The 25566-nt window shown below is 44.3% G+C and overlaps 2 long non-coding RNA genes across 3 annotated transcripts in view; one reads left to right on the forward strand and one right to left on the reverse strand.

The window, feature by feature from the left end:
- Positions 1 to 25566, reverse strand: part of LOC142494529 (uncharacterized) — a 384192-nt gene that overhangs the window by 337359 nt on the left and 21267 nt on the right. The window lies entirely within an intron of this gene.
- LOC142494528 (uncharacterized) lies at positions 20217 to 23999 on the forward strand. 2 transcript variants are annotated; one of them, XR_012801510.1, is made up of 3 exons: positions 20217 to 20291; positions 21029 to 21140; positions 22538 to 23999. It is a non-coding gene; the product is annotated as an uncharacterized LOC142494528 (long non-coding RNA). The 2 variants fall into 2 exon arrangements; XR_012801511.1 differs by lacking the exon at positions 20217 to 20291 and adding an exon at positions 20294 to 20373.

Here is a 25566-nt window from a genome sequence, read left to right on the forward strand (position 1 = left end):
GTGGATTTCAGGGCGCAGATCGGCTTGTACCCAAATTGTCTGGAAAAATCCACGGATCAGATTTTGACCATTTTGCCCATTTCTAATGTTGAGCAACAACCCCCTGCCTTGACATACACGCTATTCCTTTTGTCTTCACTCAACACCTAAGATGGTAAGCTCTTTGGAGTAAGGTCTATTCCTTGCCTTACCTTCTTTGGAGTAAAAACTTAATTCCTATTGTCTCAGTTTGTCTTAAATTTACATGTAATTTTTTTGTCATACTTTGCTATTACCCTCCATCCCACACTGCCCTGCGGATTATGTTGGCACCATAATGATAAAAGATTATAATAATAGTAGTCACTCTTCACAAAAAAGCATGCTACTGTGAATCAAACATACAGATGTAGAAGATATTATTGCACCCAGCAATACTGCTGCTCAATTGAAACAAATAGAACCGATAGTAACAACATCAAAAGATTTACCAAGCTAAACACGCAATTTCACACATTTCCATGTAGTAACAGGTGCAAACCCATCTGCTACATACAGTATGTATCTTCACGAACTACTGTATAATAAATCAACACCTACGGTAAATTTTACTCAGTTCACAAATAAAAACGTAGGTTTTCCTACTGCCCAGACAGATTAATCACCACAACATTAAATCTGTTGTGAAGTGAACTATCTAAGCGTCTTGCTCTATTCTGAATGAAATGTTAATTTTAATCATTGCATTAAAATGTTTGCTATCCAACTTTGCACGTTTAATTTAAGCTTTTGTTCATGTACTATAAATCTCAACCATTAATGGAAAAATACAATAATTTATATTCCTCTAATCCATTCATTTATATTCATTTTATCTAACCATCAGAAAGGTTTTTAACAAGTTTGTTCCTTTGCAGACAGTAGGGATGGTTACGTCATCAGCTTTTTATTCTCAACATAACTTATTAAAAAAGTGAGTTGTAAATTAAATGTACCACCCACCATAGGCTACTGTATTAGCATGTATATCATTTATTAGGGGCGAATTAGTGGATTAATGGCAAAGGCCCAATGCCTGAAAGGGGAGAACACAGTTTGAGTTCCAATGACTTCTGGATTTTGGCAGCGGCCAAGAAAATTTGGGCCAAATGTATTAAAAGGCTTTTCAAAGCATGTTTAACAATGCAATTTGACCATGTGAGCTTGGGCAAAATGGAAAATTGCAAACTACCAGTTTCAAAATAAGATGTATATGGAAAAGGCATCCTTTGTAATTATAATACTACTAGACATTTCAAGTCATGGCTGCTTCTTCATGACAAACTACGCCGGTTCAAAAGTTACACTTCAAATGATGCTGTTCACTGTGGCTGTAATTATTTTGTGAGTAGGTCTCTAGTATAAAGACCTACAGTCATTTAAGACACACTTCCATCTACTAGTAAAGTAAACCAATTGCTGTGACAATATATGAAATATAGGTGACTGCTGAATTTCTTTAGAAAACATAGAAAATCGATATAATTAGTAGTAATGGTCTTAAATATAATTATATACAAATATAAATCTTAGACATTGCATTTGCCCAATTACTTAGAGGGATATGTATTAAAATCTCCTGGATGCAAAACCAGGGCAAAGCCAAAGCAAAAACATTGCACCACATTTATAAAAGTAAAAGGTCCCAGAGAATACAATGTGATTTCTTGCTTTGATAAATATGGGGCAGATTTTTTGCTCCAGCTGTGCCCCAGTTTTGCAGCCAGGAGACTTTGATACATAGCTGCTATAGTGCCTGCAGCACTTCCTTCTCTCTTCTAATTAACATGAGGCATACATGACAATTTCTTAAATTCCTGAGGGGTTATTTTCTAATGTCTCCCAGCTGTAAAGCTGGGGCAAAATAAGTACAAAAAAACATTGCGGGGCCTATGTACAAATTATTATTATTTTTTTTAAATGTGTGCGTCAAAATTCGAGTGCTAAAAAAAGTTTAGGGTCTACGCCACGTTGAACTTGACGATTTTGACACATTTTCTTCTTTAAATTTTTTAGAACAGACGACAGAGAAGCCCAATGCTACAGCCAACATGACAAAAATACACAGTAAAATACTAATTATTCTCTTGAAAAATGGTCATTTAGTTTAACCCTTTGGCCAAAGCATTGTAAGCTTGCGTGCCACGACAAGGCAGACCCTGTTCGCAAGTCCTAACACTACCAAAAAGAGCTTGCTGGGGTTTTGTGTTTTGTTACATTTTTTAGCACAGAAATATTTTTTTTTAGTGCACACAGTACCATTAACATGCCCCCAACAAAATGGAAAAAACGTATTTTGATGCTGTGGTGCAGATTGAAAAAAAAATGTCAGGTTAGTATATAAGCCTACACAAGCGCAATTTAAAATAAACTTTCTGTGTACAATAATAAAGTCATTAGCAAAGCTTAGTACACTATGGGCCCAATGTACTAAGGGTACATTAAGAGAAAATAAGGTTAGTACTGTATGTGCACACCAGTACAAACAAATGTGGAATTTCAGTGCATCAATTGTACGACAAAAATGGCATTTGTGACTCTTAATACATAAGGCTTATGGTGTTTTCTTTCTCTCTACTATTAATACTCCAAGTTTTATATCACTGGTTCACAAGCTGCATGTTTGTACAATATAAATGAGAGCTCATACAGTGTGAAAGGAAAGAGAATAAGCAGACATGGGAACTGCGTTGGCCATGTCTCAATTAGGGTTTGTACATACAATACAAACCTTCAAAGTACAGTATAGACATTTAACTTAATGGGGGGGGGGGGGGTATAGGATTAGGGTAAAGCACTTATATGTTATTTCTTCAAATGTTTGTTAGAGTGAATAACTATTTCGGCATGTTAAAAAAAGTAACATTGCTTTCTGAATGCAATGTACTTTGCTTGTGACTGTGCTAAGTGATAATTTAAGCACTAAATGCATTATTGCAGAATAAATAAACTGTCATAACAATGTATTTATCATGACTAAACATTTTAATTGGTTACAAAAATAAAAAAAGTGCCACACCACATATAAACATTAAAAAAAAAACCTACAGATCAAGTTATTTTTATCTAATTTTGACATAATGTAAAATCCATAATGAAGTGCTGGACTAGCTCAAGCTTTCAACAACCAATTAGTGGCTTGCCTTTACTACTGTACATCTTGATTTATTACGGTCACGTGCATCCTAAAGACATAATCATACTTGGCTACTGGTAAAATGCTTGTAATTGCTCTATTAATCTTACAATACCTAAAGTATATATAATTATATCTTTGAGGCATACAAATTTGCACGTCAGATAGTATATGACACCTTGGGGTCTATTAATCTAAGTCTAGTTACTGAAAAATATTCCATGGGAATAATGTTCTTTGAAAAAACTGCTGTTTTTTGTTCTTATTTTGACCCATTTTTGCAGTTTGGAGACAGTGATAAATAGGCCCCATTATTTTTCCAATATAATCTAGCAAGGATTTATGGTGTAGCGGTTAAAGCATTGGCTATACAAATGTATTCCATTTTCAATGCTCTACTCCAGGGGGGCAGGATTTTCTAGGGGGTGGGGGGGCACAGTGGTTGCAGAGGCCATGCTCTCTTCCCCAAGGCATTTAAATTAAATGTCAGGGGAGGCGTGAGGCCTCTGCAACTTCTCTTAGGGTGAGTCCCAAGTCTTCACTGTGGTGCGCGCGCCCGGCGGGGGGCGGCGCGTGCAGAGCGCTACACCGCGATCGGCTGTCTGAGGGGAGAGGGAAGGTTTGCGACAGGAGGGAGCGTGACGGTGGGTTTGCAGGGGCGTGGCCTTGACGTCCCGCGGCTGGTTCGCCCTCATTGGCTGAGCCGCTGGCAGGGCGTGGCCACATTGACGTCGCAAATGCTAATCTCAAAATCCCCTGCCTGCCTGAAAACCTGTCGCGCACCGCTGGGGAAAGATGCGGGACAAGGTAGGAAATGGGACCGGCCTGACTGGGAGGGTGGGGCTTGATTGCACAGTGCACGCCGAGGTGTGCGCTGTAGTAGTTACTGGGACCGCAGCCTTACCTGTGTAGCCGGGATCCCTTTTCCACCAATTGTTGTTGTGGGGTGGGAGATGCTGCACCTAGGGAATGCTCCAATAACGGAGGTTCCGCGTTGAGGGAGCCGCCATGTTAGGTTGGCGCCGGCGCAGAACTGGTCTGGCAGGAGGTTGCGCATGCGCAGACTATGTGCCCAAGCCCGCGAAGGAGGAGAGCTCGGATAGGCGGGGAGTTAGGGGACTACAGGTCCCAGCAGCCCCGCGGGGCCCCTTGACGCGCGAGGACCAATCAGGCATGAGGTAGGGAGGAAAAGGAAGTGGTGGCGCGCACGTTGGCTCAGAGCGAGCGGTAGGAGGAAGGAGAAGGAGGTCCGGTGTAGGGAGGCAGTCCGCCTCCTACCTAGGCCGTATGCCCCTAGCCCAGTTAGGCCCTGAGCCCCAGTAGTGTGAAGCTGAACTAGGGACTGGCCATAGACAGGTTAACCGATCGCTACCGGGACAGTAATAAGTCAGCGGGAGGTCTGGGAACAGGCCCCGCTACCAAGTGGCAGCATGTCTAGGTGGGATCACCCCGGATACCTACCGGTGACGTCATCTACGCCCACACCGATCCTTTGTGAAGATAGTTGCAGAACCGGGTACTGGAGTGCCCGGAAGGTAAACGTCAAGTGCACCAACGGTACCATCATTCACTCAGGACACAGTGGCTGCGCAGTCACATACCTATACATTCACTGTCTCATAAGAGGGTGGGGAACGTATTCCAAGAGGGAACTGGACATGGGGTAGGCTCACCCGGTGAAGGGGAGGGGAGCGTTCGGAAGGACGCGAGAGTAGTGTCTCCTCTAGGGAGGGACACCTGTTAATGAAGTTTAAGGTTGCTGCAAGTAAAGCATATTTATTAAGGTATATTGCTGTGTGTGTATTAATGTACATAAGTTCCTGAGAAGACCCACTTCCCCTCGGGCGGAAGCTGTCACAGGTGGAGGCGCTGCACCAAGTTATAAGTAATAAATGTATCCCAGGCTCTCTGTGGCAGAGGCTCAGGCCCTGTGCGCCTACAGGTTATACAGCATATGGTAGTGGTCTGTGTTCGCTAGGAACCAGGGCTACATTTGGAGGCGCTGCTGCCCCTCGTGCCAAAATTTACTGCCAACATGGGCCTTCCCTCACGTCAGGAAAAACGTGACTGGGCGCGGCAAATGCGCACGCCCACCCGCCGCGCAGTGGCTGTGACCCGAGTACCCATGGCCCTACCTTTAGAGACATTGCAAACGACCCTACGACAACTACCGGGTTTTGCAAAGCCCGCCTGGTAGATGTGCTCATAGACCAAGACGCTAAGTGGAACACCTTGCCAGTAGATTGTCGGCGAGACCTAGTAGTCCTCGAGCCTGCAGCCCCTCAATATCTGCCGCTTCCAAACTCTCCATCCAGCGGCAGCCCCTTGGTCTATCCACTTCGGGACCCCCCTGTGGGGGAACTAGGTGACAACGACCCTACGCTCCCCTTTGCGCACTAACCCGCGAGCGAGGTGGGTAGCTGTCAGTCCGAATGTAGCTATCCTGGGTCTAGCGCATCTGAAGAAGCGGGGGTGCGTAGTGACATGCTGCAGAAACTCAATGATAAGATAGACCAGTTAACCACCCCCTTCAGCTTACCACCGTTAGTAGAAGCACTTACCCTAGCCACACATTCCCAAAGCTACCGGAAGCTAAAGGCCTTCTCGGGGACTCTACCTGTGCCCACAGGAGACGATGGGATAGACCCTTGGAAGGAGCACACTAAGGGAGTGATGGAAGAATTGTCTTGTACCGACGAAGTGAAGCGCCAACAGCTCATGGAGTGCTTGAGACCCCCGGCGTCCACTTTGATCAGCATTCACCGAGAACAGTATCCTGACCTGAGCGCTCGTATGATGCTCGAGTTCCTCGTCGAGGCCTATAGCGCGACCGAGGATGATGGGCCTTGTGGCCAAATACTACGCCATAAATCAAAAGGAGGGAGAAGATTTGTCTGCCTATATCCACCGTGTGCAAATCTCCCTAGGGCCCCTGCTGCATCATAAATATGTGACCGCCTCGCAGATGGACGAATACCTCCGCAAACAATACCTACGGGGGTCCAGTCCTACTCACCCTATTGCAAACATGATTCGCGATAACCTCACTTGGGGACCCCCCCCCTCGTTTATCAAACTCTTACAGCAAGTCAAAGAGCACGAAACGCATCTCACGCTTTACTCCCCACAGAAGGCTAAAGCCGCCAGCAGCACTAAACCCAAAGGGTGTGCTGAGAAGAAGGAGGATCTGCCGGATAAACCCGGCCCGGAAAAGCCAAAATACGCCGGACGAACCTCGCCTCCGTATGACCGCCGTACCCCACCCCGAAATATGTCCTGCTACAAATGTGGGAAAAAGGGACATATCTCCTACGATTGTCGGATGGGGGAGTCTCGCCACCGGAGCCTGTCACCCAAGAAGTTCACGCCGCAGGCCATGATATGCGGTGTTTATGCGGCCAGCCCAGAAGCCCCTGTCCCGACCCAAAGTGGCGACGAACCCGAGGATGAGGGTAGCCACGTGGGACCGATACCACTGATCCGGGTGCTAGTGGACGGAATCTACTCTTCCGCTCTACTGGACACGGGATCTCAAGTAACCATCATATATCGAGGGTTCTATGATCAACACCTCAAGAAGCGGCCTCTGTAGTCGGCAGGGCATATCAAAGTAAGAGGCCTAAGCAATGACGACTACCCCATTGATGGCATAGTGACCGTGTCCCTGGAGATACAACAGCTCAACACTGGGAAGTCTCACTCCATGAAGGTGGACGCCTTGGTGTGTCCAGAACCCAAAGAGCCCCCTGAGTATCCCATCATCCTCGGCACGAACGCGGACATTGTACAATCCGTCATCCGGGCCTACTTACACGAAACTAAGGAACTGCCCATGTCCAGCCTACAGCTACAGCTTGTCCAGGTGGATCCAGATTCCCCTCCACCACACTCGGAGGACTACGGACTGTTGTTCTGCGGCCAGGGGGGTCTGACCAGACTTCTACCAGGAGAGACGCAGAGGCTACCCGCCTGGTGTGCTTACACAGAACGAGTAGGCGAGGAACAGCTCTTTTCTCTAGAAAGCACCCCAGAAGAAGACGTCCGCCGAGGATATCGGCTAGTACCGGAATTCCGGGATTGGCCGACCGCCATTCCCCGTCGAATTTATGTGATGGTACAGAATCTTTCGCCATTCCCCATGGCCATCGACGCGGGACAGAGGATAGGGAGAATTTACCCCGTCAGCTCGGTGGATGACGCCGTACAAGTAAAAGCTACCCGAGTGGAAACATTCGCGGATCACCGTTAGACTTCGACTTTGGCTCGTCTGGGCTGTCTGACAGCTGGAAGGAACGGTTACAGGTGCAGCTGGAAGAAAGACGATCAGTATTCTCTACAGGGGAAATGGATGTGGGGTGTAGCCGCAATGCCCAACACACCATTCGGATGACTGATACCAAGCCTTTCAGGGAACGTTCCCGTCGCCTCTCTCCGAGAGATGTAGAAGATGTACGAGCGGCCCTCCATGAGTATGGAAGAAGCCGGGATCATCACGGAATCACGAAGCCCTTACGCCTCCCCCATAGTAGTAGTGCGAAAGAAGAATGGGACTGTGAGGTTATGTGTAGACTACCGGACCCTTAACAACCGAACAGTACCAGACCAGTATAATCTCCCCCGCATAGAAGAAATCTTGGACGCTCTACATGGAAGTAAATGGTTCAGTGTACTGGACCTCCGGTCCGGCTACCAAGTACCTATGAGTCATGAGGACCAAGAGAAAACGGCGTTCATTTGCCCACTGGGGTTCTACCAATTCACCCGTATGCCCCAAGGCATCTGTGGTGCTCCCGCCACCTTCCAGCGGCTAATGGAGAAGACTTTAGGTGACTTGAATCCCCGAGAATGCCTCGTGTATTTGGATGACATCATAGTCTTCGGGAAAACCCTGGAAGAACATGAGGCTCGACTCCTGAAAGTACTCGACCGATTAGCTCAAGAAGGTCTCAAACTCTCCTTAGATAAATGTCGTTTCTGCCGGACATCGGTGACTTACGTAGGACATATAGTGTCCGCTGAGGGAATTGCCACGGACCCAGCCAAAATAGAAGCCGTCGTCAATTGGCCCCGACCTGACAACGTAGGGGAGTTGCGTTCATTCCTGGGGTTCTGCGGATACTATCGCAGGTTTGTGGAGGGGTATTCCCGACGGGCCAAAGCCCTCAACGGCCTCCTCAAAATATATCCGGAAGACACAGGCAGGAAAGCTACTCCGGCTTGACAACCCTTCGGGGACAAATGGACGATAGAGTGCGAACAAGCCTTCCCAGACCTGAAACAGAGTCTGACAGCAGCCCCCGTGTTGGCCTATGCAAACCCTGAGCAATCGTATATATTACACGTGGATGCTAGCCTGAGCGGACTAGGGGCGGTGTTACATCAAAAATATCCCGAGGTACTACGACCCGTAGCTTACTGTATATCAGCCGCAGTCTTACCGTCAGTGAACAGAACTACCCTGTGCACAAACTCGAGTTCTTGGCCCTCAAGTGGGCCATTGTCGACAAACTTCGTGATTACTTGTACGGTGTGTCGTTCGAGGTGCGGACCGACAACAATCCACTCACTTATATCATGACTTCAGCCAAACTGGACGCGGCCGGACATCGCTGGCTGGCTGCCCTGTTCAATTATAACTTCACCCTGAAATATAAGCCAGGGCCTTTGAACATTAGAGCGGACGCCCTGTCTAGGCGACCGGGGCTGGACATTACCCCTGACGAAGACCAATGGGAAGAAATTCCGGGACCCGGAATAAGGGCACTACTGCACCGACACACTTTATTCGAGCAAATACCCAGTATGTACCTGGCAGATACCTGGAATGCGCCGCTCCTCACCTCTGACAAACCCCGTTGCGTTTGCCTTCCCAGCCTGGGTTCATGCCTGGCTGACGGGCGGCTGATCTGTTAAATGATAATGATTAGGATTTAATAGGCTGCAATGCTTCGCGTGTCTACCAGATGGCATAAATTCATGAATTGTAATGCAGTATATATATATATATATATATATATACTGTGCAGTATTGCAGCCAGCGGGAATAAAATGCTTCAATCCCTTGCTAGAAAATACCTCAATGCACTCGGGCAGAAAACAGTCACAAACCTCAATACACCCGGGTATACCCGAATTCGTGGGACTAGCCGAGCTCAAATAAAGTGTGTCGCCAGTGTATGTTGTACTGCGGCCATAGTCAATGATCAAGTGGCGTTCTCGGAATTAAGGGTGGCTGACTCTCTGGGATGCTCATCCAACGCTATTCCGGAGGCCTATCGGGACCCCAGTGGTATGCACGTTACTCCAGACAAGATCATAGCCTGTATATTGACAGTGTTGATCAAGAGATCAAAAAGATAACCCCGTAGCTCCCGGCACTCTATGCTATGTACTCGTTGCTACTGACATCAGTGGTCTAGCAGGCATAAATACCCATTTGAACAAATATATAGGGGACTAATAGTCCTTATGCCGAGAAGTCCAAAAGAAAAAAAGTTTTAATGTTAATTGCTTATTTAAAAAACATATAAATACACCATTCAAACACTTTTTTTTAAAAACCCCGTGTCAGAGGTGGCTAATAGGATTGGAGGTAGTTCTGTCAACTATCTGACGTAGATAGGAACTCTCACTCAACCTTCTCACCGAATTTCCAGGCTATATCTGTGGCTAGCATCAGGCTTTCATACAATAAAGATAGAGGTTGTGATTCTGTTATCATATATCTACTATATATCCTTATTTACAGTAGTATATAGCAACCTCCGTATTGTGACAATTTTTCTGAATATAACACCAGCTGGGTCTGTTTATAGAGTGTAGATAGCTCACTCTATGCAGGCTATGAAGAAGCGTAAGATTACGCGAAACGGCCGTCGGGAACTGACGTCACGCGCTGACGTCATCAGAGGTGGCGACACTCGGTGGCTAGCTGTAACTGAAGATAGGCTTGTATTGAGACGAATACACCCATGGAACTGTGATTTTTTTGGCTCAATAGAGGCTGATTTAGCCGCTTTTCATTTCTTGAGCAGCCAAACCGCCAAGGTGCATGTGAAGGCGGCGGGACTTTGACTACACATGCTGCATACATTAACACAGCCTGCGTAGAGTGAGCTATCTACACTCTATACACAGACCCAGCTGGTGTTATATTCAGAAAAATTGTCACAATACGGAGGTTGCTATATACTACTGTAAATAAGGATATATAGTAGATATATGATAACAGAATCACAACCTCTATCTTTATTGTATGAAAGCCTGACGCTAGCCACAGCTATAGCCTGGAAATTCGGTGAGAAGGTTGAGTGAGAGTTCCTATCTACGTCAGATAGTTGACAGAACTACCTCCAATCCTATTAGCCACCTCTGACACGGGTTTTTTTTTAAAAAGTGTTTGAATGGTGTATTTATATGTTTTTTAAATAAGCAATTAACATTAAAACTTTTTTTCTTTTGGACTTCTCGGCATAAGGACTATTAGTCCCCTATATATTTGTTCAAATGGGTATTTATGCCTGCTAGACCACTGATGTCAGTAGCAACGAGTACATAGCATAGAGTGCCGGGAGCTACGGGGTTATCTTTTTGATCTCTTGATCAACACTGTCAATATACAGACATTCTCTACCCCTCCGAGCACCTGCTTAAATGATAAAAATAATAGACATTATTTGATGGATGAGCGGTCTTTTTTCTCTCTTTATTGAATGTAAAGATCATAGCCTGGAAAGATATGGTACGCTACCAGGAACAAGACCCGGTCGGGGGGGCCATTCGCTATGCTATCCGGCAAAATCGCCCGGCCCTCCTCAGACAGGCTCCGGGAGATGTAGGAGGTATACTGATGTGGGAAGACGACAAATTTGAAATTCGAGACAATTTGCTATACAGAGTTGTAGAGTACCATAACCACCCGAATAGGAGACAATTAGTATTGCCAAAAAGATTACAGTACCTGGTACTGAGGGCTCTACATGATGAACATGGTCATTTGGGGGTTGACAAGACTTTCGGACTAGTGAGAGATCGGTTTTTCTGGCCAAAAATGAGAGAAGCAGTAGAGCATCACTGTCAAAGGTGTGTGCGGTGTATTCAGAGGAAAACCTTGCCCACCAGGGCCAGCCCAATGGGCCACTTAAAAAGCACCGGACCTATGGATTTAGTGTGTATGGACTTCCTATGCATTGAACCCGATAGCCGTGGCATAGGCAATGTGCTGGTCATCACGGATCATTACACTAGATACGCCCAGGCCTTCCCGACAAAAGATCAAAAAGCCATCACGGGGGCCAAGGTGCTCTGGGAAAAGTACTTTATGCATTATGGGCTTCCTCAACGCCTCCATTCCGACCAAGGAAGAGACTTTGAAAGCAACTTGATAAAAGAACTGCTGAAGATCTTGCATATCGCTAAAGCCCGAACTACTCCCTACCACCTCGAAGGGGATGCCCTGCTGGAACGGTTCAACCGCACGTTACTGGACATGTTAGGCATGCTAACAGGGGTAGAAAAGACTGAATGGAGTCGTCATGTGGAAACACTAGTGCATGCCTACAATTGCACGCGACACGAGTCCACGGGGTTCTCTCCATACTTTCTCATGTTTGGCCGAGAAGCTCGACTGCCTGTGGATATACGGTTGAGAGTCTCCACCGATGGGGTGCAAAATAATACTCATTTCCGCTATGTACAGCGATTGCAAGAGAATCTGCAACAGGCCTATCTGCAAGCCGAGAAATCTACCGAAAAGCTGAACGCCGGGAATAAATGGCGGTACGATCATAAAGTAAAACACAGAGACATTAAACCAGGCAATGCTGTGCTCCTCCGTAACCTGGGAGTACCGGGAAAACATAAATTGGTTGACCGATGGAGGGAGGCAGTGTACGAGGTAGTAAACACAAAAAACAAAACTGTGCGCTACTACCTAACTACCTATAAAGTTTCAATGTATAAATATATACAGTGCAGTGACTATACCATCAATTTAGTGATAAAAAATTTATAAAAAATTAAACCACAACTCCCACAGTGAGATAATTAAACATTAAATAATAAGTGCCACATAACCGTGTTGGGGATAATGGCGTCTGCAGCTGTAAACGCAGGGGTGGCTCACTTCCCTGAAGAAGTAGTTAATTCTACGAAACTAGTTGGATGTAACATTCTATTGCCTTATATCTGCTTACATTGGCCTTTGTCTATGTATTGGCCTGTCCTGTTTTTATTTCATCCTGTGTGCTGTTTTGGACACTTGTGAGAGACTTTGTAAGACTGTTCAAACTTCCCTATTGAATCCACCACTGCTGCATCGTGGCACGCTGAGGGCACCCCAGCAAGCTGCGTTTTAACCTCTGTGCAGAGGATACACCTGCCGAGGTACAGGAGCAGCTTCATATCGGCCAGGAAGCAGGAGCGATTTCACCGAGCCCCAGTACCAGCTGCTGAACCTGGCTGCATGAAGGGAAATCCCCTTGGGAGTGAAAAGACTGACGTCCTGCCCCAGAATCAACTGAGCTGCAGCAGCAGAGGGAAGCAAGCACCTGAATCTACAGCTAACAGCTGCCGAGTGGTAAACAGTGTGATACACACTACATGCCTTTTACCAACTTTTTTCATGTACGCAGATATAGTGTACGAGGTAGCCTCACAAATGCCCGGCCTCCCAGTCTACCGCATTAAGGACTCGGAGGGTCGGGTGAAGACATGGCACCGAAATCATTTGCTCCCTATTACCCGATTGGAGGAGGAGGATTTAGAGTGGCCTGCATCCTCGTTGGATGGGGAGGTGACATTGGAAGACAACGAGCCCGAAAACTCAGTCTTGCAGGAAGACCCCCAAGAGGGAACCTCTCAAAGGGGCCCTCCACAGAGAGAACCTCCCTGCGGAGCTACGGGTAAAGGGCGCAGGGAGCAATCGCCCCATGGGGTGGCTTCGGAAAACTCGTTACTTGACCCGCTGAGCCCATGCTTTGTACCAAGTCATGATAATTTACATACTGTGACCCCCTCAAGGGAAGAACTAGAGATTCAAGACCAAGACAGTCACTCCCCCCAGGGAGTGATCGAGCAACAGTTAAGGCGGAGTCAAAGGAACGGTCAACCTCCCATGAGGATGGTATACGATCAGTTTGGGGCACCCCACTATGAAGCTCAGCAATGGGCTCGCAATCGAGTGAAATCAGTGATTGTGATGTTTAGCGAAATGTACAATCTGATTTAGAAGAAGAGAATGTTATATGTTATGCATTTTCATTATATAAACGTTGTACCAGTTAGAGGTGTTGTCCAAGCGGAGACGTTGGAATCCACAGGGGAGAGGATGTAGCCGGGATCCCTTTTCCACCAATTGTTGTTGTGGGGTGGGAGATGCTGCACCTAGGGAACGCTCCAATAACAGAGGTTCCGCGTTGAGGGAGCCGCCATGCTAGGTTGGCGCCGGCGCAGAACTGGTCTGGCAGAAGGTTGCGCATGCGCAGACTATGTGCCCAAGCCCGCGAAGGAGGAGAGCTCGGATAGGTGGAGAGTTAGGGGACTATGGGTCCGCGCAGCCCTGCGGGGCCCCGTGATGTGCGAGGACCAATTAGGTACGAGTTAGGGAGAAAAAGGAAGTGGTGGCGCGCACATTGGCTCAGAGCGAGCGGTAGGAGGAAGGAGAAGGAGCTCCGGTGTACGGAGGCAGTCCGCCCCCTACCTAGGCCGTATGCCCTTGGCCCAGTTAGGCCCTGAGCCCCAGTAGTATGAAGCTGAACTAGGGACTGGCCATAGACAGGTTCCGGCTTCCTTTATTGTTAACCGATCGCTACCGGGACAGTAATAAGTCAGCGGGAGGTCTGGGAACAGGCCCCGCTACCAAGTGGCAGCGTGTCTGTGTGGGATCACCCCGGATACCTACCGGTGACGTCATCTACGCCCACGCCGGTCCTTTGTGAAGATAGTTGCAGAACCGGGTACTGGAGTGCCCGGAAGGTAAACGTCAAATGCACCAACGGTACCATCATTCACTCAGGACACAGTGGCTGCGCAGTCACATACCTATACATTCACTGTCTCATAAGAGGGTGGGGAACGTATTCCAAGAGGGAACTGGACACGGGGTGGGATCACCCAGTGAAGGGGAGGGGAGAGTGAGCGTTCAGAAGGACGCGAGAGTAGTGTCTCCTCTAGGGAGGTACACCTGTTGATGAAGTTTATGGTTGCTGCAAGTAAAGCATATTGATAACGGTATATTGCTGTGTGTGTATTAATGTACATAAGTTCCTGCGAAGACCCACTTCCCCTCGGGCGGAAGCTGTCGCAGGTGGAGGCGCTGCACCAAGTTATAAGTAATAAACGTATCCCAGGCTCTCCCTGTGCGCCTACAGGTTATACAGCATATGGTAGTGGTCTGTGTTCGCTAGGAACCAGGGCTACACCTGCTCTCAGCCAGCTCTTCAGCGACACCTTCAATGACAACGCGGTGTCAAATGGCAATGCATTGCCATGGCAACACGGCGTCACATGACGTCTTGATGTCAAATTACGGCGCCGAAGCCCGGAGCAGGTAAAGAGGGGGGGTGGGGCGCAGGCATGGGGAGGAGCGCAGACTAGGGGGTGCGAACTGAAAATTTTGCGCACCACAGCACTACGCCACCAACACATTAATCTGATACAATATTAATATTCAATATGCTCTGATGCAGTTGATCAAAAGTCAAAGAGAGTTTTCATACAATTATTTATTTATAAAATATTTTACCAGGAAGTAATACATTGAGAGTTACCTCTCGTTTTCAAGTATGTCCTGAGCACAGAGTTAAGACAAATAATACATGTTTACAAATACAGTTACATAATGAGCAGGGTATACATTATATACAAGACATTGCATGCACAGTTAAAGATAATTTATATTATGGGCGTATGAAACAGTTACAGACCAGATTAAAATGTGTGACAGCCTTAGATTTGAAAGAACTTAGACTGGTGGTGGATGTGAGTGTCTCTGGTAGGTTGTTCCAGTTTTGGGGTGCACGGTAAGAGAAGGAGGAGCGTCCGGATACTTTGTTGAGCCTTGGGACCATGAACAGTCTTTTGGAGTCTGATCTCAGGTGATAGGTGCTGCATGTGGTAGGGGTGAGGAGCTTGTTCAGGTAGCTGGGTAGCTTGCCCATAAAGAATTTGAAGGCAAGACAGGAAAGGTGAACTTTGCGCCTAGACTCGAGTGATGATCAATCTAGTTCTTTGAGCATTTCGCAGTGATGTGTGTTATAGTTGCATTGGAGAACAAAACGACAAATTGAGTTGTAGAGGGTGTTAAGTTTGCTAAGGTGTGTTTGAGGTGCCGAGCCATATACTATGTCTCCATAGTCAATAATTGGCATTAGCATCTGCTGTGCAATACGTTTTCTGACCAGGAGACTTAGGGAGGATTTGTTCCCGTAAAGTACCCCTAGTTTGACATAGGTCTTGGTTGTCAGGGTATCAATGTGCATCCCGAATGTTAAGTGGGAGTCAAACCATATGCCCAGGTATTTAAAACTAGTAACAGTAGCGGTGCAATTGGCCGCTTCGGTGCATATTGAATTACTCCCTAAATCTGATGTTGCCAAACTTATTTTGCTATTTGGGAAAGTTTAGTAGCATAGCAGATGTATCCTGTTTTAAGTATCTTCTTCAAATCACTGACGACTGTGGGTGATAACAATCGATTCTATCCTCCGTCTGTCAGTCATGCTGTGCTGACCAGAGATGACTGATTTAATGTGATTGTAAAGTGTTATTATATAAAATAAGCATTATAATGAATATTATTTTACACATATACTGTAGTTAATCACTACTGTTCTTTAAACAAAAAAGTATGAATGATTCAAGATAGATTGAAGCACTGAAGAATATTATCGCCTCAAAGAATTTATCTGTCTATTCCTATTGCTTTTTAATACATATAACTAAGTATTTAACCCTATCAAAAAAAATATGTAATATACACAACAACCTTTTATGAACTGCAGAATCCTTTAAAATTAATACTGCCGGAGCGCATGAGCGGGTCCTGAGGTGAATTGCTGGATACAGTAGATTTGGAGCTCCGCAGCCTCAGGGACTGGGACTGTAATGTAATAAACAGAAGGTAAACGTTCACTAAAAAGTTTCTAAACCAACAAGAAATTAGGCCTGAATCTTTAAGGATGGCTCTTAAGCAGCCGGCACATAATAAAAACCCCATCGGTGATCTGGGAAAGTATTTAAAAAAACCTAGGGGAGTCCCGCGTGGAGTGGCCCCGAGACTCGCAATTGCCCAGGAGGCTCAGACTCTGAGTAGGAACCGCAGGCGATACCCGAGGAGATCTGCGAGATGCTGTCCACGAAGGAGAACATCTTGGATCTATACGGGAGCCTGAAAATGCTCCTCAGAATGAACTCAGAGAAGTGAAGAAGGAGGTTGCGAATCTTGACGAAAGAACGGACATTTTGGAAAAATGCCTGGATTAAACAATCAGAGCCGAAGAAGAAATGGCAAAAGCCTCAGATACCCTCTGCTCTCAGACCTGGAGGTTGAACAAGAAGATATCAAGAACTGAGAGAGAGGGAATAATCTGAGACTAAGGGGCATTCCAGAGACAATTGGAACCAGAGCTGTTTGATTCAAAATGGCTGACATCTATGCTGCCGGAACGCGAGGAGGCGTCCTTCCAGCTTGACAGATGTCACAGGGCCCTTAGACCACGACCGGGACCTACAGAGCCTCCCCGAGATGTAATCGTTCAGTTCCACTTCTTCAGAATCAAAGAGGCTTTCTAAACTGCAGCAAGAGGAACCAGCGATATAGCATTTGAGAATATCTCACTGCAAGTCTATCAAGACTTATCCCCGGCAACACTGGCCAAAAGAAGATCCTTCCAGCCAATGATGGCGGTGCTCCGTAACAACAGGGTGAGATACAGGTGGGCTTTCACCTGTTGGTGATCAAGGAGGGTAATAAGGCCCATGCATTGAGAGATCTGGTGAGCGGCCCGGCCTTTGAGGGGTCTTGAATTATTATTAATTATTTATTAATATTATTATTATTAATTATATTATGATTAATTAGTATGATTATTAATTATTATTAACAATTATTAATTATTATCAATACTATTAATCATACTAATTAATCATAATATATTTAACACATAATTAGTAATAATTATTAATAATAAATTATTATTAATTGTTAATAATATTTAATATTACTAATAAATAATTATTAATAAATAATTAATTATTAATACGTACTAATACTTAATAAATAATTATTAATACATAGTTATTAATAAATAATTATTACTTATTACTTAATATATAATAATTATTTATTATTCTTTATTATTTATTTATAAATTATACAATATAATTAAAATAAAATAATCATTTATAATTTATTATTTAAATTTTTTTTATAATTTATAAATTATACCATAACATACAGGAATTGAACCCAGGCCCTTTCATATGCTAGTAAGATTTGTACCTGTACACCACAAGAGCTGTGTGATGTCACAGACTTCTATCTATAGACTTAACATTGTTATGTACTCTGTAGCACTCCTCATATTCCTTCATGGAAACCCACTGAAATAAACCAAGTTATTCACTTAAGACAAAAAAAAAAGTAAATTTGTTTTTAAATGTCTTAAAATTATCACTGTTGTGATTGTTTTCTAAAACGTTCTCTGACTTCAACCCTGCTTCATAGAAACTAGAAATAGATTATTGACTGCTGTAACAAACTCTGTAATAAAATGCACGGAATTATTGTTATATATGTTGTGTCACTTTGTATGTTGCGCTGGGCCTTTCTGTTTTTGTTTGTACATTTTGCTACGCTCAGTAGAACTGCTTTTTGACACTAATGTATGTGCTGTATATATGATGTGAGGGTGGGTTTTGGGGTTCGGGAGCTTGCTGGGTTATTGCAAATGTTTTTGTTTGGACAAGAAAAGAAAAAATTGCACCAACCAACAAACCAAGGTACAAGGTAATCTACAACAATAAAAACAATTACGAACAAATAAATATAAACATATGTTTAGTGTACTTAAAGTCCCACTGCTAGAGTGCAAGGAGATAAATCCAGTCCCTCCAGAAACAGCTTGTAAAAAAGAAAAAAAGTCCTCCAGCAAGTAGACTCAGTTCCTCATCCCAGATACATAATACAAAATAATTAAAAATTATACCATAAAGGAATATTAAAAACACACTTACATGTGACTAAATCACACTGGAAATTAAGATGTATCTTTCCACAACAGCCACAACAACGCAGTGAGTGCGTGCATGGCGCAAAAACAGGCCACACCTTTATGAGGCAGGCCATAGAGTGCGTGACTGCGCGTGCAATGAAGCACGATAGCGTGGCAGCGTTTTCAGGAGATGTAGGCATTTGTTTTTGCACGCGACGGCCGGGTCACGTTTGTGGTTCAGCCAATGAGGGCGAATTAGCCTTGTGATGTCATGGCCACGCATCCCCGTTGCAAGAGAGCTATGTCCACAGATCGCACAGGCAACAGGCCCATGCGACACCATGCGCTCCATCACACGTGCCCACTATATCCTAGACCCAACTCTCTCAACCTTACAGCCATTAGAGAAACTTGTCTCACCCCCTCACACACTGTTTCTCCTGCTGCACACCCCTATGGTGGTTTCTCTCTTAGCAACATCTCTAGACTAGGAAATAGACAGGGTGGAGGAGTTGCCATACTACTTTCATGTCATACCCCCTTTCCCTCCTCTCTTCTTCTCATCCTTCGAAGTCCAAACTGTCCATTTATTCCCCCCCCCCTTTCCTTCCGTGTTGCTGTCATTGATCATCCACCTGGACATCTATCTCGATTTCTTGACAACTGGCTTCATCACTTCCTCTCTTCTGATACACCTACTGTCATCCCAGGAGACTTCAACATATCTATTAATAATTCAAATGTCACTTCACCTGCGATCTTATCTCTTTAACCTCCTCCTATGGTCTCTCCCAGCGCACTACCTTTCCTACTCACTCTCTGTATGTTCCTCCTACTTACCAATTAGATTGTAAGCTCTTCGGGGCAGGGACTCCTTTTCCCAAAAGTCACTTTTCTGTCTGAAAGCACTTCTTCCCATTATGTATTATTTGTATTATTTGGTATTCATATAATTATCACGTGTATTACTGCTGTAAAGTGCTATGTACATGACGCTAAACATGTCACTCCTGATGAAACCAAGAAAGGTGAAACGCGTAGAGTGACCCTGACAGAGGATCCACACCGCAGACCGGAACCCCCAGATTCCGCTGCCGTCATATCCGGATTTGCTGAAACGCAGCCGTGAGACTCACGCCAAGCAGAGGGGAAGCAGAAAGTTCATTCTAGCTGCAGCCGAGATTGATTGTGTGATCTAAATGCTTTTAATCATCTTTAACCATGTGAGTGTATTGTAATATACTTACCTTTTTAATACAATTTTCTACAGTCTGCACTATGTTTGGTTCTTTGCTTAATCACTAAAAGTACCAACTTATACATCTCCGCTGAAGCTGACACACAATTCCTCAGCAGCCGGCGAGTCATCACTTAAAGATACCGTTACGCACATTGATCTATCCTCACTTTTGTGAGTATGCACTTCATAGACCCTGAGAAGACATCCACATTTGTTATATAACATTATTGCACTATTAGATTTTTATCTCTTGATTCCACATGTTTGCGCTTCCCAACGAACACTATTCCTTCAACTCTACCTGGGATTGAGAGAGTAATCCTTCACTGGGTCACAGCAGCATTCAAGGAATTTGTTTGTATCACTATATATTATATTATATATTTTATATTTGAATATGTTAGCACTGTATTAACACAGTTTGTTTAATTATAATTAGAGCGCCACTATTGATAATTATTTTTGCACTTAAATAATATACTGTATAAACAGTATAACAAAATACATGGATGAATCTTGTGTTAAAGACCAAGCCACATTCAAGGCAAACTCTTCTTCCATACACAAGGTTATAAACAGCATCAATGCTATTTTTAATTTGATGCTGTCATATCCCTGCAATTAGAGATGTAAGAAGCTTTAATCCTCAAATGAAACAGACAACACACAGACACTGACACCTTGGGTAAGCATTTCATCTCAGTATAAGGCCTGTGAGGTATTAACTTCAGTTTGTGACTTTGATTTAAAAGATTACACTACAACAGGTGAGATTGATTAAACTATCGTTCACGGTCCACTTAGCTACATATACGGGGTCTACATTAATGTATAAACAGCCATGTAAGATTGTCTATAATCTTTTAGCATTTGTTTAATATTTTATGGTAACTTTAGAGACTTGGCCAATTTAGGCACAAAAGTCTAATTGTAGAAAGCACAATGACAGCTATCATATAATTTACATTAATGCTTTTCTTTTTGGCTTGTTAAAGGCTCATATGTCATTTAGCACACAATGCTGCAGGCATAACTTCCAAGATTTTAGAGACCAAGGCTGAGCTATAGAGCAAGTTTTGAAAAGATCCAATTGTCTGCTATATTTAAAGGTAATATTCTTCCAAACTCAATTCAGTTGAATGAATGTACACAAACTGAAAAAATAGGTAGTAAATGCAATTTCCTTTCATTATATTCTGACAGCAATACAGTACAGTATATGTTAGAAATGTCAAATCAAGTACAAAATATGGGCATATATAAGAAATAGAATTAAAGCAGCAATCCCGTCTGCTCAGTTTTTTTTCACCTAGTTTTTTTTTTTTTTTCAAACCAGGGGGTCTTCCGCAGCTAAACCAAATTATTTTTAGCTCAGTTCCCATGGTACTTACGGTGTAGTAAACAGTGTTCATCCTCTTTCAGAGCATAGTTCACTATGGCTGCCAAATTCCGCGGGAACCACAACTTCAGCTGTTGCGGCTTCCAACTGGACGGTTAATATAAATGCCCAACGAGAACACCAATATCGTTACTGGTAAGTATTCCAAGAGCCAGGTCTGGTGCCTGTATAGCTAAAAATAAAGTGGTTTAGCTTCAAAGAATCCCCCCAAGTCTAAGGCTGCACTTATAGTGCTGGCGACAGCGATGCGACGTTGCATCATAACAAATGCATTGCCACCGTCACGTGCGCTTATAGTAAGAGCGAATCGATGACGTGTCGGAGCAACGGCTTGGTCGTGATCGCTGGAAGTCATCTCAATTTGATTTTTCCAGCGACCGCAGCCTGACGTCACCACCGCCGTCGCCGGCACTGTCAGCATAGCCTAATCCTGTAAAAGAATGAAAGATTGCAGGATTACTGACTACATAGCTACAAAAAACAAAATGCCTTGGAAAGGTCCGCTTCAGAAAGGATCACTTTAAATAAAATGGCCAGTTTGAGAAATAGGCATGTAATATCCCTTTTCTTATTTATTTAGTCATATATTAATCACTTTTTACAATAATTAGATTTTGTTGGTTCATGAAAGTACTTTTTGGTGTAATTATATTGTGTTGGTTCTGCAACATTCTCCCAGGGTGTACAGTATTTTAGAAAAGTGAATAATGACTTTTTAAACATCTACCAAGTATATAGGATACTTACTAAAATAGCCTGGCGATAATTTGAAAGCCAAGGAACAACCAGTGAATAAATCAGTTTTTCTTTTGTTACAGCTTCCTGCCTTTCTTTTAGTTGATATTTTGGAAGACAATTATGCCAAATTACAGCATTTCATTTAGTAGATTGCCGTTTTGAATGCAGGGATTAGTAAATGATTCATTAGTAAAGTATTCATGACCCCAAGAAAAAGTAGAGACAAAAAGCCGGAAAACACCTGATGAACTCACATACAAAGACCCCCTAACATAAACACAAACCTTCCTTCAAATGCATTCACAGAATACTCTCAACAATACAAAGCAATATGTGAAAGCATGTAGCAGAAAAACTTGAGAGGAATGCATTTGGAGGATTTTCTGATAATAAGAAAGTTGGACAGTATGCTAACAATGCATACACATATACACAGAATTTATTAGTAGAAATGGGTGAATTTTTGGCCGAGATTTGTATTTGCCGCAAATTGGCCAGTTAATTGTTAGCCGTGGATTTTCGCAGATCAGTCTCAAAAAGGACCATTAGCTTTTTTTTGTCACTGGATAGAGATTATGCTTACTTAATAAAACTAGTAGTAACATTTAATGTGACTGGACTGACCTCTCTCTGTCTGTGTCCCCTCTTTCTGCTAGGACCAGGGCTCTGGTGTCTGTGTCTATTGTCTACTATATTATATAGCAGTATATTAAAAGTAATAATAATAATAACAATACTGTGTTAATTAATTTCAAGGAGGGCTACACTTATACACATTTACTTTTTGCACCCAGAGAACCTGCCAGTTCTACAGCAACAACAGCAGGAGCTGCAGCAGCAGCACACCCATGATAGGAAGAACACTGTGCAAAAGCAGCAGAAAGAGTGACGTCACTCTTTCTCTCTAGTCTCTTCCATATCTCACCAAAAATATATATATATACATATATATATTTATATAACAGAAAAAGAGAGAAGAAAAAGCGCCCGATCATCGTGTATTATCGTAAATAAAATGTAATTAAACATGGACAAGACGATTCAAAACTCACAAGAATCCAAACAATATGGGCATTGTATGAGTGAAACTCATGCTCCAGACCCGCTGTGTGTCGCCGCCGCGGCGCCGGTGCTCCACTGGGGATGCTCCGGATTGACGTACCTCCTCTGCAGATGGTGTTACACCCTGGAGGTTCCTCTGGCAACTCCCGTCTCTAAGGCACAGGTTCCCTTGGTGGTATAGAGTCCCAATGTACCGGAACGGAGTTTAGCTTCACTCTCCCAACTGGCACTGTTTGTGAGCACTTTAAAATTTGCAATGGTAACACGTATCCTATGCATTTCTTCAGACTCTAAGGTATAACCAATGAACTTTGGCCTAACCAATAACCAATAATGCAGGTCCTACACTACACTGTGAACCCTTCCTTTTACCTCTGTATGAGGGGAAAGAACCATAATAGGTCCTGTTCTTGCAGCAAAGTGAAAAGACCTCCCAAGTTAAAAAGGTGAGGAGGAGTGAGCTCTGGGGGGAGGTGACACCTACCTCCATACAACTGTTACCAGTCAGAAATTGATTAACACACATTCCCAGCCAGCTCAAACTCCTACACCAACCACATCATGAATATATATTTATGTCAAAGAAGAGTGCTACTGGGCGTGGCAAATGTATACAACAAAAGACAGAGACAGGGGTGCCCAATGCTACATCAAATTGACAAAACATATATGGTAATAAGTACAAAGTTCAAATACTTCAACAATAATAATAATTACTTGGTTATTTAGTTAAACCCTTTGCCCAAAGCGTTATAAGCCCGCATACCAAACGTCAAGGTATAACCAATAATGCAGATCCTACACTACACTGTGAACCCTTCCTTTTACCTCTGTATGAGGGGAAAGAACCATAATAGGTCCTGTTCTTGCAGCAAAGTGAAAAGACCTCCCAAGTTAAAAAGGTGAGGAGGAGTGAGCTCTGGGGGGAGCTGCCACCTACCTCCATTACAACTGTTACCAATCAGGAATTGATTAACACATTCCCAGCTAGCTCAAACTCCTACACCCACCACATCATGAATATATATCTATGTCAAAGAAGAGTGCTATTGGGCGTGGCAAATGTATACAACAAAAGACAGGGGTACCTAGAGACCACAAGGATCAGAGCCCTACTGATGGGAATTCACTGTCTAGAAAGTCTGGGGCTAGTGGAGAATGTGCTGTGCTGTAAAGAAGAGCTGATGCAGCATGCCCAGCAATAAAGTCTGTTCAAAGATGCCTCTGGTGTCAGTGTCATGGTAGTGCTGCCCGCAGACCAGACCCGTCCCTGTACTGAGACGGGACATTAGTAACACGCACCCGCAGCAGAGGAAGCGTGTCCGGAGTGTGGTAGTTTGCGTAGACAGGCCAGGAGACTTAGTATGGAATAGTGGTACCTGTCGTATCCGGAGTGAGAGTATTCATAGTGGGTGCCAATGCCGAGGGTCAAGGAGAGGAGAGGTCCGGATAGTAGAAGGCCAAGCCGAGGTCGAGGGCGGAGGGAAACAACATAGTGATGAGGATGCCGGGGTCGAGAGCCAGGAGAGGAGTCGTAAGCCAAGCCGGGTCAAAACCTAAGAATCACAAACACAAGCCAGAGAGAGAATCCACACCAGGTAAGCTGAGGCTATGCAGAGCAATGACTCCAGGGAAGGACTGAGGTAATAAAGGTGGGAGAGCTAATCAGAGAGGTAGGCGGAGCAAAGGTGTGCCGTGGAGCATGAGCTGATAGGTGCACGCTGAGATGTTGAAGTGGCATCAGCTGGGAAGCAGGGGGTGTGAGTATGGCTGGAGCGAGTGCCGGGGGCGTGGCTGAACTGCCTGTGCAGTGAATAAATTATGGCCGGGAGCGCACGCATTGTATGACCGTCCCGCGCGCGTCCCAGTCAAGATGGTGGCCGCGTGTGAGAGCATCGGCTGACACGGAGCCCGGCAGCGGAAAGGGTAACGCTGAGAGGAGAAAGGGGGAGCAGGAGCAGTCCCTGGCTCAGGTAAGGAGTGGGTGAGAGAACTCTGCTTCCTTACAGTCAGTTCCTGGACAGGAGGGATATGATTGTGCAGTGATGTGGGTTCCATCAACGCTGTAGGCGCTGACACCAACCGAGAAGAACCCAAAGACCTGTTCGAGACAGTCCTGTTCCTGTCTCCTTACCATCTGGCAGACCACTCAGAACTCCTGCAAGCCTATAGATAGAGCACCACACACACCTGGCAATACGCCTACTCCCCAACACTGGTCTCTAAGTGAGGTTGGGGGGGGAAACCGTGTTAAATACATACAGTGGTGTGAAAAAGAAAGTACACCCTCTTTGAATTCTATGGTTTTACATATCAGGACATAATTACAACCATCTGTTCCTTAGCAGGTCTTAAAATTAGGTAAATACAACCTCAGATGAACAACACATCACATATTACACCATGTCATAATTTATTTAACAAAAATAAAGCCGAAATGGAGAAGCCATGTGTGAAAAACTAAGTATACCTTATGATTCAATAGCTTATAGAACCACCTTTAGCAGAAATAACTTGAAGTAATCATTTTCTGTATGACTTTATCAGTCTCTCACATTGTTCTGGAGGAATTTTGGCCCACTCTTCTTTACAATGTTGCTTCAGTTCATTGAGGTTTGTTTGCATTTGTTTATGCACAGCTCTCTTAAAGTCTAGCGACAGCATTTTGATCGGGTTGATGTCTGGACATTTACTGGGCCATTGCAACACCTTGATACTTTTCTTTTTGTCCTGTTGCATGACCCAATTTCAACCAAGCTGT

This window comes from Ascaphus truei, chromosome 5 (genome assembly GCF_040206685.1).
Source record: "Ascaphus truei isolate aAscTru1 chromosome 5, aAscTru1.hap1, whole genome shotgun sequence".
Classification (NCBI taxonomy): domain Eukaryota; kingdom Metazoa; phylum Chordata; class Amphibia; order Anura; family Ascaphidae; genus Ascaphus; species Ascaphus truei.